The sequence below is a fragment of the Lynx canadensis genome, chromosome B4 (genome assembly GCF_007474595.2).
Source record: "Lynx canadensis isolate LIC74 chromosome B4, mLynCan4.pri.v2, whole genome shotgun sequence".
Classification (NCBI taxonomy): Eukaryota; Metazoa; Chordata; class Mammalia; order Carnivora; family Felidae; genus Lynx; species Lynx canadensis.
This window is the reverse complement of record NC_044309.1, coordinates 110,719,790-110,742,425: the sequence shown is the minus strand read 5'-3', so window position 1 is coordinate 110,742,425 and position 22,636 is coordinate 110,719,790. Positions and strand designations below refer to the sequence as shown.

General features: G+C 39.2%; 1 long non-coding RNA gene across 1 annotated transcript; it reads left to right on the top strand.

Annotated features, from left to right (window-relative positions):
- The first annotated feature begins 5,347 nt into the window (after positions 1 to 5,347).
- LOC115519405 lies at positions 5,348 to 7,929 on the top strand. The gene is made up of 3 exons (XR_003970490.2): positions 5,348 to 6,274; positions 6,406 to 6,494; positions 7,887 to 7,929. It is a non-coding gene; the product is annotated as an uncharacterized LOC115519405 (long non-coding RNA).
- The last annotated feature ends 14,707 nt before the right edge of the window (positions 7,930 to 22,636 follow it).

Here is a 22,636-nt window from a genome sequence, read left to right as displayed (position 1 = left end):
CTTTGATATTTCCTGTTGGAACTTCAAGTAGCCAAAAAATAAAGCACTTTTTCTTCCTCTTCAATTGGAAAACAAACTTGGATTGTGAGGGCCTTAGATACGAGGGCCATGACTTGTGAATTTGTTAAGTGGCAAGGAGTTGTACAGAGTGCCAGGAAATAAATGCTTATTGGTGATTGTTGACATATGTTGCCTGCCCCCCCACCCCCCCAACACAAATTTGGCTCTTTCAGGGCAGTATTCATAAAGCCTTCAGATTTTGGTGCAAGCAAATAATAGAACATAAAACACTTTTCTTTTTACTTGCAACTTTTTGTTAATGGATTATGAATTTGAATACTTGGAGCCAATTGTTCTTTCATTCTCTCATTGCCCTTTATTTGTCTGTCTTGTCTTCTCAATTGCTGGTAAGTTCTCTGATGGAAGAAGCTATTTTTCCTTTGTGTTCTCCATGCCATTTGAACTTAGTGCTGACAATACAGTAGGTGCTTAATAAATTCCTACCACTTTTGATTCCATCCCTTTTTTAATTTTTTTTTTAACATTTATTTATTTTTGAGACAGAGAGAGAGCATGAACAGGGGAGGGTCGGAGAAAGAGGGAGACACAGAATCTGAAATAGGCTCCAGGCCCTGAGCTGTCAGCACAGAGCCCGACGCGGGGTTCGAACCCATGGACCGCGAGATCATGACCTGAGCCGAAGTCGGACGCTTAACCAACTGAGCCATTCAGGCGCCCCAATTCCATCCCCTTTTAAAAAATAGATGCTTTCAAATACATTCAAAATCTGTCTTGACACCTATACTCAGCATGATCAGAGCCAGGTAACAAGTTTTAAGAAACGACTCAGTTCTTGGTCTCTCCAAATGTCTTTTGCTACATATTGTAATTGTGAGTGATAATTGATGGAAGTGGCTATTATTAACAATAGGGTTTCTAAACAATTTTTAAGATATATATGCTCGCCCAGGTATCAAGGGATGATGCAATGTCAAAGGATGTAATAATAATGTATGCAATGACAAGTGGAAAATAAAAAACAGAGATAAGCCAAAGGCAAGGAAAACAAAGGAATTATGATTTTAGTCTGCCAGGTTCTTTCCCCCCCTTATCGGATGCCATTTACATTCCATTAGAAAGCGCTATAGATTCCAGTCAGGAATGTAAAGACCAGTATTTGTGATAGTGAAAGAAAAGATGTCCTCTTTAGACTATTTCCAAGGTTCTAGTGTTTAGTTTTCAATGTTCAATTTCTCTAAATGACTCTAACAGAATGCAGTGGAGACATGCTATAGAAAACAGACCAAGGATTCCTAATCTGCAGTCCATGGAAGGGATTCAAAGGCTCTGGGCCCTTGATGTTGTGTGCGAAATTGAGTCTGTGCACATCTACAGTTTTCTAAGTATTTCGGCCTTTCATCTAGGATTCCCGACTTCTTCCCCGACGTGAAGAGTCACTTCTTATAGGTAACTCTTACATTTACTCTATGTCCTAGAACCAGCCATATGAACTTGACTGGACAAATGGATTGAAAAAGATCATTCCCACAAAGACTCAAATGGTGTTTGCAAAGATGACACTTCTCGCCATGCTTCAGTTAGGAATGTTCAGGGGATCCCTTTCCAGAGTTCAAGCATTGTGCTGAAAATACCAGAGGCTATTAATACTGCATGTATATTTACTTTCATGACTTGGCAAGGATATGAGCTGCAATATGCGGTATTCTCAGAGATGATGCTGTGAGGGTTGGATAGCAAGCAGGCAGATGTCTGGGGTTTGGCAAGTAATGCACTCCTCCTCCTCTTCCTCCCCCAAATGGTCCACCTACTGCATTTGTATTTCCATTCTCTGTAGCTCCAGTCTTTTATGAAAAAACAAACAAACAAAACCCCCCAAACAAGCAAACAACATCTTTGTGGAGGTATAATAGATATACCGTAAGATTCAACTTTTTCAAGTATATAATTCAACAGTTTTTAGTATATCCACTGAGTTGTGCAACCATCACCATGATCTCATTTTATTTATTCATTTACTTACTTATTTTTTTAAAATGTTTATTTATTTGGAAAAAGAGAGCAAGAGAGTGCGTGTGTGTGCACGTGAGTGGGGGAGGGGGCAGAGAGAGAGGGTGAAAGAGAATCCCGAGCAGTCTCTATGCTCACTGCCAAACCCAATGCGGGGCTCAGTTTCACGGCTGTGAGATCATGACCTGAGCCAAAATCAAGAGTCGGACACTCAACTGACTGAGCCACCCAGCCAGGCCCCCTCCATGATCTCATTTCAAAACCTTCTTAGGAGTCTTTTCTAATTATATTCTTCTAGCAGCTCCAGAAGAGCACTATGTTTTCTTTATTTCTTAAGAAGGTTTCTGCTCTGAAATTACACCTGTTGATAATCGGCAGTCATGTATCTTAAGGGGGTGGGGGGGTGGTGTGGTTCTTGATAACATATAATAGCTCCATCCTTTCTAGTGCCAGGATTCATTCACTCTTTGTGATTCAGTGTTTACAAACTCAGTGCTGGTCAGTTTTTAAGATGCAGATGATACCTCCTATACAAAAAAAGAAAAAAGAAAAAGAAGAAGACCCTTGGGGCCATTTAAATTTGCCATTTTTGCAGGCCAAAAGCAGTGAATCTCTGTAATTTCACAAGGTCAACATAATAAAACTTCAATTAAGTGCCACTCCACTGGCATTGCAAAAATATTATGTTTTAGGTTCATTAAAAGTAAAGCAACTTGCCGCTGCTTAAAATACAGCTAAAGTTTGTGTTTCTTTGTAATCATACACAAAGAGTTAAAATATTTTCATTCTCAATTTTTATTCATCCCATTTCAACTGTTTACTAAATACTAATATTTATTAAGTGAAGTGGTCGGAAGAAAGATACAGGCTCACCCTTAAGGATCACACATGTTTGCTGTATGCACCCTCCTGGCGTTCTTTATTAATCTACTATTTGATAGCTATGCGGTGTGTTTGCATTTCCATCTTCAACAAATTCATTAACTCATTAACTCTTGGGCCCTGCTGCTTCATAGTTTGGCCAAGCCCTCCTTTCCGTCATGCACTCGAACTTCAATTACACAGATGGCTTTTTTCCTCTGTAATTCCCAAGTTCACTGAGTGGACACAATCTCCTGTCAATGTTGCAATGTTTCCACATTGTTAAAGGATGTAATTTTGTGGTTTTCCCAAGTGTAATTACTACCTGCCTCAGCCGTGGCTGAATGCCAGCGATTCTCGATTCTTAAATTTTGGAAGTAGATTAAAGCATTTAATTAACACACACAGAGGATCTTGACGTGTGCAAATCTAGTCCCTAACGTTCAAGTCCCACATATCAAAATCATCAATGATAGACACATACAAGTAATTTGTACATATTTCTAAAATATTAGTAATTTCCAATATGTTGTATATGTTACTTATGGCCTTTCAGATATCTAGAGGATTTCACCAGTCTTGAATTAAGCTGGAGTATATTTCTGGACCATTAACTCAAGGTGGTGAACTGCATGTATCTTTTGGTAATTTTCCATCGAGGTACCGATCCTAATTAGAGAAACAGAATGCTAGAAAAGTTCTATCATCAGGTTTATACTAAAAAGGTCACGATACTCAGGAAGCATTATGGTGCTAATCAGGGATAACAATGTTAGTTTTGTCCCGCACTGATAGAAAACAGAATTTGTGAATGTTGGAGAACATCTTATCCCATTACTTCATTTTACAAATGAGGAAATGGAATCCCAGAAAACTTAAGTGATTAAAGTTACTTAATTATTAGTTAAAAATCCCACATTCAGATTCAATAATTTAAATTTCCAGCACAATGCTCTTTCTCCTAATGCTTTCTCCATTTCATATGGGAAAATATTTAAAATTATATTCTGACATGAGCCTCCTTTGTGATCAAAGCTCAGTTTCTTCAATTGTCTTTTTTTTTCTTACACTGCCATTATTTTTCTTAAACCTCATTTAGCCTCAGCTAGGGTCAGTCAACTTGTATCAGTGGTCCTCAAACTTGAGCACACATCAGAATTATCTTGTGGCTTTGCTAAAACAGATTCCTGGGTCCAAGCCTGAGTTTCTGATTCTGTAGGTCTGGGGTGTGTGCATGCAGGTGAGAATTTGTATTTCTGAGAACTTTCCATGTGCTGCTGCTGCTGGTTGGGGACTATATTTTGGGAACTACAAACTTACACGCAACAGGCTTAACAACCCCTCTGTCCATACGGTTTCTAAGACTAGCTCCCACTGCTTACTCATTCAGCCTCTGGAAGTATAACAAATTATTAAAGCACTACATCCAAAAGCTCAGTTGTGCTCTGTAGTCTCGCAGCATTGGTTTCCACATTGAGACGAGTGTGAAAATGACTATGTGTCTTTGCAGAGGGCTAGTGAGTCAATTTGGAAAGAAGGCAGCTTTTTAACATTTCTGACTAGCACAAATAGCATCTATGACCCCACCTCCTGACTGGTGCTTCCTTCTCTTTCCCTTATTATTATTAATAAAAAAATTTTAATGTTTATTTATTTTTGAGAGAGAGAGAGAGAGAGCATGAGCAGGGGAGGGGCAGAGAGAGAGAGAGGGAGACACAGAATCTGAAGCAGACTCTAGGCTCTGAGCTGTCAGCACAGAGCCTGACACAGGGCTCAAACCCACGAACCTCAAGATCATGACCTGAGCTTAAGTCAGATGCTTAACTGACTGAGCCACCCAGGCACCCTTCTGTTTCCCTTATTAAAATTCCCTTATTAAAATAATTAATGTTAAATGCGCCAGTAATAAGAAAATAGCCATAGCAAATAAGTTCTAATAACCTCATGTCTTCAATCCTTACAGAGGCAGAGAATTAAAATAACACCCTGGTAGTCAGGATTCTTAGTTGCAGAAGTAGAATCAAGGTTAGCCAGCGTAAATAGAAGGAGATTTAATGTAAGGTATCAGGTAGCTTACAAAATGTGAGTGGGCTTAGAAGAACCCGGGTCCCATGCAGAACCCTCTGGGGAATGTGGGGTTTAGGTTTCTAGCCTTTATTCTACAGGAGGGGAGACTGGAACTGTTGTTGAGTGAACCAGTCTGTAGTATCTGCCACAATTATCATGTCCAAACTGTGGTTCATTCTTCATTCTCAAGCTAGATGCTGGTAAGATACCAGGTATTGGTTTTACGTTCTCACATAATGGTTTGTGAATGAGCTCAGTGTTGAAAGAGAGATGTGGCAGTGAACTAACCAGTAAAGCAAAAATTTTGTAAATAGTTCTGTTAGTATACTGGTATCTAGCGATCTCCGGTCCTTGGTTCCTGGGATTTCCAGATTCACAAAGATTATTTATTTGAATAAATGCTTTTCTAAAGACAATGTGGTGGGTAATGAAAACCCAATACTTACTTTGTTACTGGTGGCCCTAATGTTTATATTTTTACCATGTTTTCAGTCTATACCATTTCTGTGAGACCATTTATTACAATCGGAATTCTTAAAAAGTATATTTGGCTACAATACATTCAGGATGAGGATTCATGATACCATTATTTTACAGGATATATTGGATTAAAACACATCATTGGTCTTGGTAATTATCAAGTCTTCTTATGAGCTATGAAACTTGAGATGCCTTAGATTACAATTAATCACTACTGGTCACTACTGAATAGAATCTAAGTCTGAAGCATCCTGCTTGGATTCTTCATTTTTATTCCGTGGCAGCATTCACTGAGGGTTGTACCATTGGGAGAACCATCGAAGCTGTGAAAACAAAGACACTCACAAAGTCATTAGACTATATTTTTCTCTTATGTGCCTGTCCAGAAGTAGGCAGTGCAAAATGGGTATATTAATTCTGTTATATATAACACACAGCTTCTATCTCAGTCCGTGTTGGCTACAGGGACTCTCCCACAGACATTAGGAAGGAAAAAATAGGAAGTGGAGGACACATCCCTTCCAGTTAAGGGTAAAACCTAGAGGTTATACACACCACTTCTGGCTCATTTGTCATGAGTCAGAACTTAGTCACAGTGCCACACCTAGTTGCAAGGAAAGCCAAGAGTTGTCATCGATAGTTGGAAGGCCTTGAACCCAGTGAAAATCTGTGTGGGGGATTTTAATACCAGAAAGAAGAAGTGAATATTGGTGAATGGCTAGCTATCTTTGCTACAATTGCTCACCTGAAATTATAGGTTGGTTTTCTCCATATCAGAGCTGCTTAGTGAGTGAACTCTACTGTGCCTCCTGTGCCAAAAGTAAAGCTCCTTGAGGAGGTGAGTAAGGGGAGTGTGTTCAACTAACTTCCTGGTAAACAGATCAGAGAATAATAGAATCTCAGTGTTGAAAGGACTGTCAGTCATCATCTCGTTCAACCACTCACCTGAAAATCTCAACTTGCTTTTAGACTTGCCCAATTTTACGTGTGAAAACCGAAGACTTACCCAGAGTCACAGAAAGAGTGGTGACAATCAGGACTAGGATCCAGAGAACATGGTAAGTTTTATTTTCCTTTGACTGCTCCTGGAAGAACCCTTTTGAGCTCTGTTTCTATCTCGCTGTGATCTGAGAAGAGATATTTGTGTTAGTTATAAGCTATAACAATCTGTGTATTTTTAGAATTCTATTAAGTGCCATAGAATCACTGAGCTGCTATATTGAATCGTAAGGCCCCCTTTTAGTTGTTGAAACAGTGGAGTCTTGTTAGAACACAGTTCATGATTACACATATTTGGATGCCTATGCAAGTTGGTGAAAAGGGTATTGAAGTGGAATTCAAATGACATGACCTAGTCTCAGCCATCTACTATCTATATGACTCCAGGAAATCATTTAACTTCTTGGAGACCTGATTTATTTTTAAAACAAGAAATTAGACTAGACAGTAAACTACTTAGCTGTTGGCATAAGATAGGTTTCAAGTAATCAGAATTGATGCCATTCTTAAAAAATTTATCTGGGGGAGCTGGTGCATTCTGAAAGAAGGTCACCCAACTTGTCGCCCTATGAGTTTTCTCTTGAAACTGAATTGCACACAGTAAAAAGGTGCCGTATTAGCCTACATCATTAGTGCTCATCCTCACCTGTGGTACTTACATGACAGAAGGACACACTGAAGCTTCTGTCTGATAACTAGATGTTACTCTTCAACCTCGAGATTCAGATGAATATCAGAAAAAGCAATAAATCTTGGTAAGACTGTTCTGGAACAAAGAGCTAGTATTGTGTATTTAGAAAACCCAGAGTTTCCCAGGTCCTCCTGTAAAATAAATTATAAAACAACGTAGAGACTGGCTTCTAAGATGGCAAAGAATCCATTTGGCAGTTTGTAGAGCTCAATTCAAAAGGCTGTCACATTTCATTACATTGGACCTCTGCTCCAAAAAGAGGACAATTGTGAGCCAGCAAGTGAGCCTGAATATAATCTTTAGTAAGGTCTAGAGATAAATGTTGCAGCGAGAGCAGTTAGAATGAATTGGACAGAATAATTTTAAATTATGGCCTTGAAATTTCCACTTTACTCATAGGAATGAGATAAGGTAAAACACTGCAGTTAATGGAACATGAGCCACAGATTTTGAAAAAGACAAAAGGAGGGGAGTGCATTGCTCTTACATGAAATGAACAATTTTCTTCAGTCTCAATGCTGACATTGTGATACTGTGTCAAAGAAGAAAGTGATAGGAGAGGCAACCTTAGATCAAAACAAAGAATAAAGGGAAAGGAAACAATGGCTCTTATCAGTTCCAAAGGTGAGTTCACCTTCCTGGCTTTTAACTGTCTTATTCATTGACATGGCTCCATGAGCACACAATTAAACCTGTTCTCTCTTCTCTGCATGTGTGTGTGCATGCCTTTTAATCATTCGTAAACGGTGTTTCCTCCTAGAATTTTTTCCTGGCTCTTGAAAAAGCAGCATTTCTCTTCCAAATGCATGAACATGGAACTATCATCACAATCTCGCCTTATTTACATGAGAGTGTGGAAAACAGACACATGAAGCACCCTGGCTGTTTGGAACTGAAAACAAGTATTCTTCTATGACAGGAAAGCACTAAAGGTCAAATGACTCTCAGAGCTGGGGCAGGCACTCTGATCTCAGAGTCCCACAGAGAGGGCGGCGTTCGGGGGACGTGGGGCCCTTGTCACGGCAGCTCTTCTTCCCGTCTTCCTAGCAACCTTCACACCACCCCTCCCCCACTTCTCAAGGCTCTTACCAGGCCTGTGCTTCTGTGGCCTGTGGAAGAAGTGGAAGCTTTTGTAGTCAACAAGAGAGAAGGAGGTGATGTTCCACCATGAGCTCTGGCAGCACTTTACTTAGCTTTCTTTTGGGACATTTAGAAAATGGCCACTCGGAAAAATCCTCCCCTAAGAGGGCTGATTTTCTGAGACTTTTTTTGCTCTGGGCCAGATAAAAAGAACTGGAAAAAGAAGACAGGCCTTCCGCTATTATGTAACCAGGGTGTCTGGCCTTGTTCATATCCTGGCTTCCTGAGGGACGTCACTTCCTTTCCCAATATCCTTTGGATGTACTGGTAGATATGCGGGGTCTTGTGTTTCCCTTGCAATTCGTTTGGGATGAAATGATCTTCTTTCTTACTGTCTCCTTCCTGTCCCTCCTTCTTCTCCTCCCTCCCTTCCTTCCTTCCTTCCTTCCTTCTTTCCTTCCTTCCTATGCATTTTTCTGTCAGATTTTCCTTTGTCTTTTTCCTGAACATGCCACCAGGAGAAAGTCATGATTGTCTTGTTGAGTTCCTTCTGCATTTTGGAACAGTCTTGGGAAGATGTGTTTTTATGAAGCAACTCAGGAACTTGAGCTATCTGCAATGACCTCCCCCCCCACCCCTCCTCTGGAGTAGACCTTCACTTCCATAATCAGGATGGCTTTGGATCCTTTTCCCAGATCACTCTGTTACATGATTCTATACTACATGTGATCCATTTTGCTAGGAATGAACTGATATTATTATTATTATTGTTTATTTCTGACAGACAGAGAGAGACAGAGAGAGACAGAGCCTGAGCAGGGGAGGGGCAGAGAGAGAGGGAGACACAAAATGTGAAGCAGGCTCCAGGCTCTGAGCTGTCAGCACAGAGCCCAACGCGGGGCTTGAACTTGTGAACTGTGAGATCATGACCTGAGTCAAAGTTGGATGCCCAACCGTCCAATATTATTAACTTGACCTTTAGGTGGTAGGGTAACAATTCTGTAGGATAATGAGGAGAGGCTTTTAGAACATCCACAATGTAGTAGAAGGGTAGAAAGAAAGAGAGCTTTGAGATTATTCCACCCTATGTTCAAATCCCAAGTTTGTCACCTGTGTGACAGCAAGAAAGTCACTATAACTTTTCTGAACATCAGTTTCCATACCTGAAGAATCGAAGCAATAATATTGCTAACATTATGGGATTATTGAAGGCCAAAGTCTTGACTTCAGAAGATGCCTAATGAATGTAAACACCTCAATTTTCTTGCTGATAATAGAAGAGCAGACCCTCCTAATTCTCTTGTAAACATTTTTCCTATTGACTGGACCTACCACTTACTGAGGGCTTACTTTTTGCCAGCTCCTCTTCTTAGCATTTTGTTTCAGTTAATCTTCATTACAATCTCATGACCTAGAGATACTTTGAATTGACCTGTGAAAAGCTGTGACTTTCAAGGGGGCTAAATGACTCACTTGAGGACACCCAACTGGGAAGCAGCTCAACAGGAGAGCTGGATTCAGCTTCCCCCTGTCAGGCTCGTTCCAGAACCCTCACGTTGAACTACCATGCACACTGCCTTCCAGTAGCGTATATTTGGGGCAAGCATTTCCCTTGGTATTTCCAAAGCAGGAAGTCCAATGGGATAGCCAGACCTTTCATAGAGACATAAGAATTAAAATAACTCGGCTGTGATCAATGGGAAGAGGTGTTTCACTGAGACCTGCTGTTGAAGTAATCAAGGACTCATTACTCGAAGAAATTGTTTTCAGCTTGGATTCACTTTTTGCTGCCGGGTCCGGGCTCGTCATCATGGACAGAAGGCGTACTTGTTAATGCTGGTGTGCAGAGCCAGGCACCTGCAGTAATTTCTCCATGTATTAAAGCCTTGAGGCAGGTCCAGGTCTATGAAAGGTGGTAATAGGCACATCTTGGAAAAGACTGTTTTTTCGCAGATTGAACAAAGGTTTGGAAACTAAAAGCCACTTTCTTTTTTTAAAAATGTAAGATCTAATAATATTTATAAGAAAAATAAAAATGTCATTCTGGTGGGGGGCGCGGGGTGGTTAAATCCTTTTCCTAAACTTTCTCTGCTAGTGCATTTCTTACCCCAACATATGAGCTGATGAAACACAAGGTGTGTACCTAGTAGTTGCTGGCATGTTTCAGTAACACAGTATATGCTAAAAGATCTGATTTCAGAACTACCACCTACATGGGTAAAAGCGACAGCAATGATCTGTAGGCAGCGGTTTAATATGGTTCTTAAGGCAGATCGCCGAAATTCAAGTGGAGTCCAGCCAGCTTCCCCACTGTGCCCCATAGTATGAATTCTCTTCTCTAAATTTTCTTTCCCAGGTTCCCCCAGAACCTCTGTGGGAAGATGGAGATGAATTTCTATGTGGTGTACGTATGAATGTCGTGTATGATGTGGTGTGGATACGTGTGGAGTGCACGTTTGTAAGTGTTTGGGGTGTGCATATGTGTGTCGTGTGTGTGAATGTGTGTTGTGTGGTGGGGTGTGTGTTATGCATGTGGTATGTAGTTATGAGTGTGGTGTGTATATGTATGTGGTATGTATATGTATGTCGTGAGTGTATATGTGGTTTGCGTTTGCGTGTTGTATTCATATGCGGTATGTGTGTGGTATTTGTGTATTTGTGTGTACCATATGGGTATGTGGTATGTGTGTGTAATATGTATTTGTGCACAGGGTGTATATGCTTGTGATGTGTATATATGCATATCTGCATATGAGGTTTGTGTGTGCGCTTGCGTTGTATGGTTGTGTGTGATGTGTCTGTGTGCGTGGAAGTGTGTTTATATAGGGTGTACAGGTGTATAAATTTAAGTGCACATTTAATTGTGTGCATATGTGTGTGGTAAATTTGTATGTGGTGTATGTATGCTTGTCGTATGGGGCGTGAACGTGAGATGCACTTGTAAGAGGTAAGGGGGTATGTCTTTGTTCTGGATGTGCACACGTGTGTTATGTGTGTACATGTGTGATATGTATGTGTATATATTTGCATATACACTTGAGGTGGTGTGCATATGTGTGTAGTGAATTTCTATGTAGTGCGTATGTATCTGTATATGGTGTGTGTTTGCAAGGGTTGTAGGTTCATGTACATTGTGCGTGCAGAGGGGTATGAAATGTATGGTGTGTATATAACGTGTATTTGTGTGCATTTGTATGTGGTATGTGTGTGTAGTGTCTATATGTAGCCAGTGTGTACATGTGTGTGGGGTATGTATATATTATGTGTGTATAGGTATGCTTGTGGGGGGCGGTGTTTCCATGTGGGATGTATTTGTGCGTGGTGTCTCTTGTTGGTGTGTGTGATATGTTTGCATGTCGTGTGTGTGTTATGTATACGGTGTCTGTATGATGTCTGTATATGTGCGTGTGGACGTGAGAGACAGGGGTATGTGCCATAGCTACCGGTAGCCATTTATGTGTCTCAGAATCTCTGAAGAGCTATTCAAAACCATTATGGCAATTGGTTCTGTCTTTGAAATAAGCTAAATACAATAGTAACAGAAATAACTGCTCCTTTTTCTTGGTTCTTCCAAAGTGATGATAGGTTGCAGACAGGAACGACTAACCAGTTCCTTCCAATAGGCCTCCTTTGCCCATGATCCTCTGGGGAGCTGTTGCAAGGGACGTGGAGGAAGAGGAGGGCGTGTGGAAGCGTTAAAAAGGCGTAAAATCATTCATTGTTCTGTATGTGTGTTTCCTTGCAAGTCAGAGACATTAGATCTGCATCGGCACTTGCCCTTCCTGCAAGTGGACTCATACTTCAGGTTGACTTTATTTGGCTCAAATCGGGTCTTAAAAATTGGACAAGGTCTTATTTCTCAATATGAAAATAAACCTGTTCATCTGCAAGTGCATCGCCCCCTCCCCACCACATAGCCTCCTTTGAAGCCTCCTCATGTCAGTATCTAAAAATAAAAATCATTTCTTCTGGCAGTTAAAAACTCCACTTTCCATTTTTTTGTATCACTTTTTTATGCGATTTCTGAAAAATCAACCTGTCCTGGATCTGAGGCACAGAGACAGAATCGCTAAACATTCATGCCATGTGTCCCTGCATGCACTCTATTCAGAGAGTCGGTCTAAAATGCAATTTGGAAACTGAAACAACAAATCTTTTCTCAGAATCCTCTGGCAGAAGAGCCGAGGTTGCGCCAGTTAAGAAGTGCACCAAATCTTAATTGCTCCCCCGGAGCCAATCATTAGGTGAAAACCTGCATAATGTTCTATCTCCTGCGCGATGCAGACGCTGACATATTTCTCATTTTGTTGTTTCCTGCCATTTGGAGATGTCGCTATTTGTCACACGCCGAACAGGAGGAGAGAACAGCAAAGTGCATTTCAGTTACTGGGGCAATTGTTACAAATAACCGATAGTTGTGGCTGTTTTGAAAGACTTTCCTCTGTGGCGGTGTGAGGTGAGGCTGCCTGGCATTAGGGCTCTGAGCCTCACTGGCAGTGAGCTGCTCGAAGGGGCTGCAGCGGCCATGCCTGGTATTTGGGTGATGAATGGCCAGGGCTTAAACGCTACCCCCTCCAAGCCCCCCCCCCACAAGTCCCCCCTACCTTAAACAGAACAATTTCACTTAATTTTTTTTATATTAGGGTGTTTTATAACATTTAATTAAAGAAAAAAGGAGTAGATAAGCCAACTGCACTATAACCTTAAAAGGGATAGAGACCCTGAGTGATGAATGACGGCCTCATACACAAGAATGGCAGGTGGCCAAATTTTAAAATATTTAAAATATTTAAAACAGTCACCAATCCACCCTGTTCCAGCGTCAACAGCCACTGATCTATAGGAGAAGTCTCTGATTCAAAATCTCCATGCTGCCTTGGTTCTTCCCTATCAGAAACATGATTAACTGACTATGAAACTGGAAAGGCATGCAAGAGATGGACGATGGAACGTCTTATAAGCCAGATTAAAAGGATGGATTTTATCTTCAAAGTCATAGAATTCCATAGATGCAGTTTCAGCAGGTTTGAGTTTTACAGAGATCATCGTAGCTGACGGGTGGAAAATTAAGTGAAGAGTGGGCAAGACTAGAGATGGAGAGACAAATATGATGTGATTGATTTTTTTCTTTTCTCTCTATTTGTGATTAAAAAAATGTATCTCTGTGATGGACAATAGGGTAAGTAAGAACAATGTCAATAGAGCACTTGTGAAATAAAGTCATTTATTTATTCCTTCAGGTATTTAATTTGGTTATTCATTCAATTTATTCAACAAATATTTGAATACCTACCCTATGCCTGGCATTGTTCTAGGTTTTGAGGATGAAAGCTTATTTTGTGGATCTTATAGTCTATAATGGAGGAGACAGACAGTACACAAGTTAAATATATAGTATGTTAGGGGCTGATAATAATGACTAGGAAGAAAAATAAAACAGATGAGGCAGTCTGGGGAGGTTGGAATTTCTTTTTTCAAAGAAATTTTTTTAAGTTTATTTGTTTTGAGAGAGAGAGCATGCATGCATGGGGGAGGGGCAGAGAGAGAGAGAGAGAGAGAGAGAGAAAGAAAGAATCCCAAGCAAGCTCCATTCTGTCAGTGCAGAGCCTGACGTGGGACTTAGTCTCATGATCTGTGAGATCATGACATGAGCTAAAATCAAGAATTCGACACTTAACTGACTGAGCCACCCAGGTGCCCCATAGAATATGAAGGCTTAAGGAGGTGAAAGTTCGATAAGGACCCAATAAAGGTGATGTGGGGGAGTTAACCATGTGGTTACCTAGAGAACATTTCAGGCATTGGGAAGAGCAGCTTCAAAAACTCCAAGGGAGCATCAAAAGTGGAATTCTTAAGGAAAAGTGAAGAGGCCAATAAGGCTGGAGTTGTATAAACAAAGGGAATGGACTAGAAGATGAGCTCAGAGATGTTGGCAATGAGGCACATAGCAATGTAAACATGGTGGCTTTACCCTGAGTGAGGTGGGAGTTGTTGGAGGGCTTTGAGTGGGTCTAACTTACGGTTTCACATGGCCTTTCTAGCTCCTGTGCTGAAAACAGACTTTTGGGGGCAAGAGTAAGTCAGAGAGAGCAGTTAGGAGGAAGTTGCAATAATAGGGCTAAGAAGTGACGGCGTTTTAGACAAGAGGAAATGGGAAATGGAAGTAGGATTCAGGATGTACATTAAATGTAGAGCTGACAGGATATAGTAAAGGATTGGACTTAGGGTAGGAGAGGAAAGAAGAGTCAGAAATGGAAGACTAGTGTTGCCATTTATTGAGATGGGGAAGACGGAGGGTGGGTCTGATTTGGTGGTGGGGAGATTAGAATCCAGTTTGGAATGTCTATCAACTTGAGGTTTGAGACATGTTAAGTTTGAGATGTCTATCAGATAAAAAGGCATTGGATATACTTGACTGAAGTTTAGCAGAGAGGGCTGAGCTAGAGTTATAAATTTGGAAAATCTCAGCATACAGGTGATACATAAAGCCACAGACTGGAGATGATCGCTAAGGGAGAGCATGTGGCCAGAAAAGAAGTAGAAGTGGACCTGAATGATGATCTGATGCAATCAATGTCTCATTTCTTTGATATCTCCAGAAGACCTTTCTCAGGAGCTCCATAAAACTATTTCCTTCATTTTTTTCATGGTCTTGTGACTAATTCTTGCTTCAGTGCAACAGGTTTCTACTGACTCAAAATATAAATTAATATCATTTTGCTATGTATCTGGCTTAAATAGAATTCACAGGTAACTTAGGAACCTAATTCACTTTTCAAAGATGTTTCTATGGGAACATATATTCTGAACTCCAAATAAGTGTCTTTCAAATTACTTTTGGAATATTATCCAGTTTCAATGCAAACTGCCTATAATTCCAGTGTAGAAAAGAACATACATTTTAATCATCCTTTATATCTCACCATTTGATGATATATTCTTCATGTTTATATGAATATATAAACATGTTATCATCATATTTATAATGCAACCAAAATATTTATGTCTTTGAATTTTAATATAGTACTAGTATTTTCATTGTCAGGTTTCTTTTTTTCTTTTTTTAATAATCTCCCTTCCCCTCGGCTTTTGTGTAACCTCACATCTGCCTCCACTGATACATATTAAGTACTTTAATTTTTATGAAAATATATCTACTTCCTCCTATTACATGCCTTATTTATTTCAAATTAATTGCAGACCAGACATGATCAGGGCAGTCTTAGGGTGATGACTGTTTCCTGTTCTGTCATGAGTTCCAGATTGTGCATGACTGTGGGGAGAAGGAAAGAGGATGAGCACCCATTGAGGTGATGAAAATTGAGTGAAGCAGCAACGTAATTTGTTTCAAATTCTTTGTTCAATTTTCTGGAACTGCACAAAGACACCCCATCATTTCCTCTGGCTGAGATTCTTTTACACAAGCACTAAATTGTATCACTCCCTAGTCTCCACAGGCACACGAGTTCTTTTTAAAACCCTTCATGGTGCATTTCAGGGATGACTTTTCTCGTCATTGCGACATTTTGCATGGAATGGCCAATCTAATCAAGAGGCTCTTCCAGATTAGATTTTTTTTCTTATTAATCAGAAGCATGCTTTACCCTTATACTATTAGAAGTAATCTCTTTGAAAAACATTGAGTTTCAATATTTGCAAGGCATGTCTTCTAGTCACATCCTTTCCGTTACACCATTCACTGAGTTAATCTTTGGATAGGGTGAAATGTCATCAATTTCACCAGAGGATTTCTCAATCTCTTTCATTTGTTTCAGCCAACAGTTTTCCTCCTGACTGGGGTAAATGATCACTAGGTTCTGCAGTAAAATTTGTTGGCCTTGTGAGCTGGAATGCTTTGATTTCTATTTGCACTTCTTGTTCACATTTTCTTTGTCATTATTCTTTTATATTTTCTGAGTTGGAAAATATTGCATGAAGGTATTATTCTGTTGCAATAGAAAGAACATATAACAAGGCATCTGAAGATTTGGAATGTAGCCCTGTAAATCAATGGACAAATAGCCTCTTCCTGTTTCAGTTTAAGTGGGGTTTGCATTGCTTTCTCTACTCTCATTATGGTGTAGGTTACTTCAGGCAATTCAGTCTCACGCTTGGAAGAGTCTTAGGGGCACTTTACTGAAATCTCCACAGTAAGATCCACTTTAAAACATTTTTCATTAGTGGTTGTCTGCTTTTGCCTGAACGTCTTCAGAAATGAAATTTTCTATTCAGTTTATAAAAAGCCATAATTGTTAATTGCTCATTATTTTGAGGAGGAAAAAACTTAATCCAAGATGGCTCCTCATAATACACTTTGAAATTCTTTGAGAAGCCAACCACCAGTGTAACCCAATACTGTTTTCACTGACTGAAGGTCACCACAGATGGTGGTGATTTGGGGAAGATTCGAATGCTTTTTTTCCCACAGAAAGGTTCACTCTCCACCATTTGTGCAACCAGGACTTGGCAGCGTTTTTCTCCCCATTATTGGCACGTATACGTTTTTTTTTTTAATCTGTGGCATCATATGGAGGTAGTGGTTCCATTTTCTAAAGGCAGACATTTCTAAAGTGAGTAAGGAAAATTGCGGGTGAAATTTTTAAAAAAGAAGAAGGAGAAAGGAGGGAGAAAAGGATAACAAAGAAAGAGATGAAGAGGAAAAAGAGAAATATGTGCAAAGAAAAAGAAAGAAAAAACAGAACAAATAGGAAACAACTAAATGCAATGTTTCATATATGCCAAGGTGGCCCCTTCAGTCAGTTTTGCAATGAGGAACACATGGAAAAGCAGTTTTCTGTTTGACCATCTGCTTTGAGAGCTACGCCTCTCTGTTCAGTTGTGCAAAACAAACAAAGTAAACAAACAAAAAACAACCACACACACACACACACACACACACACACACAACCCCTTTCTTTCCAGGTTACTAAACCTTGGTATTCATGAATCTCACCTCCTCTTTCTTGGACAACAGGGAGTGAGCTGAGGGACTCTAAGCACATTCTTCTCTGTCTACTCCTTTAAAGATGTTAACCTTCCATAAGCATGTAGCATGAAAGGTGGCTATAATGAAACAAGTCACGTTTTATGTGATAAAAATGAGAAGGCATTTATTTGAAAATGTAATACATAAATTCTGGGAAATTCTGCACACTTTTCGTGGTTCCATTGCTAGCCAGAATTATTAAATTCCATAATCACTCTGTCATGAAAGGAATTGGTTGTTTTTTGACAGAGTGTTGATGAGCATTTTACTGGCACTGGTCATTTCTATTATTATTATTTTTTTTTATAATTTATTGTCAAATTGGTTTCCATACAACACCCAGTGCTCATCCTGGTCATTCCTATTATTGATCATTTCTCTTTTCTGTGAATCTTTGTGGGTGGAAGGGCTATTACATTTCCTATAGCTTACTTTCCTGGGGAAGTTTCAGATCGAGGAGTTACTTTTTCTTAAGCAAAATCATTTAGTTATGGCTTAAGTTACCTGGTGCTATATCTATCCATGAATCATCTAAATTTACTTCTCTCTCACTGCTTTTCACAAAAGCGTATGACTTCTTTGATTCTCTAAGCTTATTTAGATATGATTCTTCCATATTTTATCTATAAGGGTTTTATTTTCAAGGATAGTCTGCTGCTTCTCTCCTTTGTTAACATGATCACTATATAGTTCAAACTTCTTTGAGAAAGCACAGTTCTTTCTGATAATAAAGGAAAGAAAGAAAGAAAGAAAGAAAGAAAGAAAGGCTACATAGAAGACCAATTTGAAAATATGTTAATGGGAAAATATGTTTTAATTTGTCTTATTGGGTCTCTAAGATATGGTACATCTTAATGCTTACTAGCAAATTCTGCCATTGGTCTGTGAGTTCTAAGACTTCAAGAAGGAATGAATGAAGAAACTAGAGTTTTTGTAACCACTGTAAGAGGTGCTAGGAACCTATAAAGGTAATTACAATTGATGCTTATTACAGTCTTCTGAGATACACTTATTCTTTGACTTTTAGGAATTTGGTCAGAATGATGCTCCAAATTAAATGTAGAGTTAGGAATTAATTTCATGTCCACTTGATTCCAAAGCCTGTGACCTCTCCTCTCTACTATCTTGTCTCTTGTGATTTGCTCCTGTGTCCCTTTTCTTGGCAGATATCATACATTTATTCAAATCCTTACCCCTAGGGAGAAGATCACATCCATTGCTTTTTTGATACATTAGAAATAAGGTCAGAATGAATTGGAAAATTAAATGTAGTTGTAGTAATTAATGGAGGTATTTACTATATCTCAATAATAAATGAGAAGGAAAAACAGGTAAAAGATATTAGAATGTATAGGAAAAAACAATGAGCAAGTGGGGTTAAAAGCCCAGTTTACTCTGTGACAGAGGAGGAAGTTAAACAATCTCTCTGAAGTATATCTTCTTAATTGAAAAATTAACATCATCTGAGGTACATGTTTGACATGAAGATTAAATATGATATATATGTGGAAATGGCTGGGTCAATAGATTGTTTCTTTCCTTTTCCTCTGAGCCTTGCCTTCCTTATCTAAAGTTGACAAAAATGAACTAAGTATTCTCTCAATCCCTTGCCAGATCTAATATTCTTTGGAATGGCACCATAAAAATCATCTAAGTAAAAGTAAAAGTGATTTTAGGGATATAATTCAGTGAAAGTTTTGAGCAAGTGTAAAATTTGTGCAAGCTTAAAAAAATACTAATTTTACTTAAATCATTCTTTAGTTTAATATATATTTATTGACTATATTTTATGTCCTAGAAAGCTAAGATACAAAGATGGGCAAGGTATGTTTTGTATGTTTAAGGAACTTACCGATTTCATGGGGCAGTGGTGTGAAAATTGTTAGTTATGAAATAATATGATAAGACTATTAAAAAAAAGTGAGCACAAGATGCTATGGAACACAGGAAAATAATTAACATGGCCTTAGAGTGAAGATTTTACAGCAGAGGTGACACTGAAGCTGGGATTTGAAAGATGAAGGATTTTCGCTGATGGACCCAAGGCATAAATGGCTTTCCTGGAAGAAACACCATACCTAAAGGTATAGAGGCAAGAGAGAACATGATGTGTGTAGAGAAAGGCAAGAAGGATGTAGTGATTGAAGTATTGAGTGCACATATAGATGAAAAATGAAACTTGGCTTTTTATGCTCTGTTGAAAACTGGAATCTTAATCTTGTAAGTAATAATAAACCATTAGAATAATGAAGAAACATTGTTTTATTCAAGACAATGTCCTTATTAGATCTGTGTTTCAGAAGGATGATAACTGATAGTGTAGAAGATGAAATGATAGGATAGGCTAAATAGCTCGTTTATTAGTTACTATGAATGAAAGACATTGAAGATGGAATTAAGGTGGAAGCAATGAAGGTGGAGAGGAAGAGATGGATGTAAGACATATTTAGAGGGGTGGACTTTTTTTTTTTTTTGAGAGAGAGAGAGAGAGAGATTGAGGGGGGATGGGCAGAGAGGGAGGGAGACAAAATCCCAAGCAAGCTGCATTCTGTCAGCACAGAGCCCAGTGTGGGGCTTGAACTCACGAACCGAGAGATCATGACCTGAGCCAAAATCAAGAGTTGGACGTTTAACCGACTAAGCCACTCAGGCGCCCTGAGGGTAGACTTTTTTAATATAGGTAGTGGAAAAGAGGGAGGGGATGCCACTTGACTACCAGATTTCTAATTTGAGCAATGGGAGTGAGTGGTGAGTAGGGAAATGAAAATAAGAAATACAAGTGGGTATAGTTGAGGAAGGATAGAGCTGAAGTCAGCCTTGGCTATATTAAGTTCAGAGTGTTGACTGGATATCTAGGCGGAGATGTCCAGGAATTAATAGTTTTATGCATTGCTTGATTGCCAACCCAAGCTCTCTATTCATCTTCTCCATTAGACCACCCTTTTATCATCACAAACAACAGCAAATGGTTTCTTGGAACTTAACTATTCCTTTTGGTCCTTGATGAGCACAAAGAGGAGGGCTCCCAGAGCTTCATCTATTTTCAGACCTCTTCTCCAGAATGAGGATTAGCAAGGGCTAAAGCCCTATGAAGGGGCCATGCTCAGAGGGCAATATCAGAGTCTAAGGCTTATGTAGTGTATTCTAGGAATCTGAAGATCTGTAAACAAAACATTTATGTAGTAGTTTTAAAGCACGTACACAAATCATTTGAAACACTTTCTATATAACTGTGAAGTCAAATCTCTTCCCCTTGAATGTAGGCTGGCTTTAGTGGCTAGCTGATAGCAAATAGGAAGTAGCAGAAGTGAAGCTGTATGCTTTCTGAGGCCAGATCATAAATGGTGATTCAGCTTCTACCAGGATCCCTCTATGTCTCAAGACATTTGTCTTGGGAGTCCCAAATTAATATGTAAGAAGTCTGGTAATCCTGAAACTGCCATATTGGAGAGATCATGTAAAGAGTTCACATAGACATACAGAAGCTAGAATCCTGATCACCAATTCTGATGTGCGGGTTATTTTGTTCCCCCACACCGCTAAGCAATTCTGTGACATCAGCTGGGTGTCCTACAATTCAACTCAGTCCAGACACCACCCAGAGACAACTTCAGATCCCACAGATTAAGGGTTCACTCCTACAAGATGGCCTCTTCAGATGCTAGTCACAAGTCCAGGTTGTTACCTATGCTTCTCACCAATTGGCCATAGATCAGAAGTTCCAATGACTCCCCCTTTGCATTTGGTTAATTTGCTGGAGTGGCTCACAGACCTCAAACATTTTGCCTTCTAGATTACTGGTTTATTATAAAAGGATATAACTCAAGAACAGCCAGATGAAAAAGACGAATAGAGCAAGGTATGTGGGAAGGTGTGTGGAGCTTCCATGCCCCCTCCACATGCACCAGTCTTCCCAAATCTCCCTGTTTACACCAACCTGGAATCTCTCCAAATCCTGTCCTTTTGGGTTTTTATGGAAGCTTCATTACATAGGCCAGATTGATTAAATCCTTGGCCATTTGTGACTGAACTCAATCTCCAGCCCTTTTCCCCTCCCCGGATGTCTGGGCTGGGACTGAAAGTTGCCAACCTTTTAATCACAGTTGGTTCCCCTGGCAACCAGCCCCCATCCTTAGGTGCTTCACAAAAGTCACCTCATTAACATAACAAAAGACACCTCTATATCGCTCTCATCACAGGAAATTTCAAGGATTTTAGGTGCCCTGTGCCAGGAAAGAACTGGATGAGAACCAAATACATATTTCTTATGTTAAATCACAATATCACAGAAGCCCAATTGTGCTAACCCTCTCTTTGAGTTTTCCAGCATCAGCCATCAGACATGTGAGAAAGACTATGGATGACTCCAGCCCTTATCTTTTGAATTTTCCCAGCTGACGCTGTGTGGAAATAGAGCAGTTCTTGCTGAAACTGCCCAAATTACAGTTTCATGAGCAAAATAAATTTTGTTATTATTTTAAACTACTAATTTGGGGGTGATTATATTTCCTTTGATAATCAAACTCTACAAAGCCATGATCCATCATAATCTAACTTATGATGTATTTTATTTTTTTGGTACAGGGTCAACATTTATTTATTTTGCTCTCAAACTTTCAAAATGGTCCAAGATCTTAATCTATTCCAACTCATTGAAATCTCATGTTCTCTTTTATTCTAGCCTAGCCTAACTCCTGGCTGCCTTTCATTCTTATACTTGCTTATCCACATTGGCCTTTCCTCATCCTTTGGCCACTTAAAAGTGTTTTTAGATATTAGGCGTGCTGACTTATAAAGGATCTAGCCCATATAATATTGAACATAATAAAATGATACAATCCATGCCAAACATCATTTACATTCTGTTCTCAAAAAAGTTGACAGAGTGATCTTTTTAAAGCCTAAGTTAGATGGAATGTTATTAAGAAAATTATAAGGAAAATACATTTATTGTACTGTACTGTATTGAAAAAAAATCCAGTATAAGTGGACTCGTGCAGTTCAAACCCGTGTTGTTTAAAGGTCAATTGTATTTTCTTAGCAACTTTCAAGTAATATAGCATTGTTAACTATAATCACCATGCTGTACATTAGATCCTCAGAACTTACTCATCTTATAACTGGAAGTTTAAACCCTTTGACTAAGATATTCCCATTTTCCCCACCCCTAATCCCTAGCAACCACCAATCTACTCTGTTTCTATGAGTTCAGGTTTTTTAGATTCCACGTATAAGTGATATCACACAGTATTTGTCTTTCTCTATTTGACTTATTTCATTTAGCATAATGCCCTCAAAGCCTAACCATGTTGTCCCAAATGGCAAGATTTACTTTTTTTTTAAAATTTAAATATAGTTGACATATAATATTATATTAGTTCCAGGTGTACAACATAGTGACTCAACAATTATACACATTAGGAAATGCTCACCATGGTAAGTAA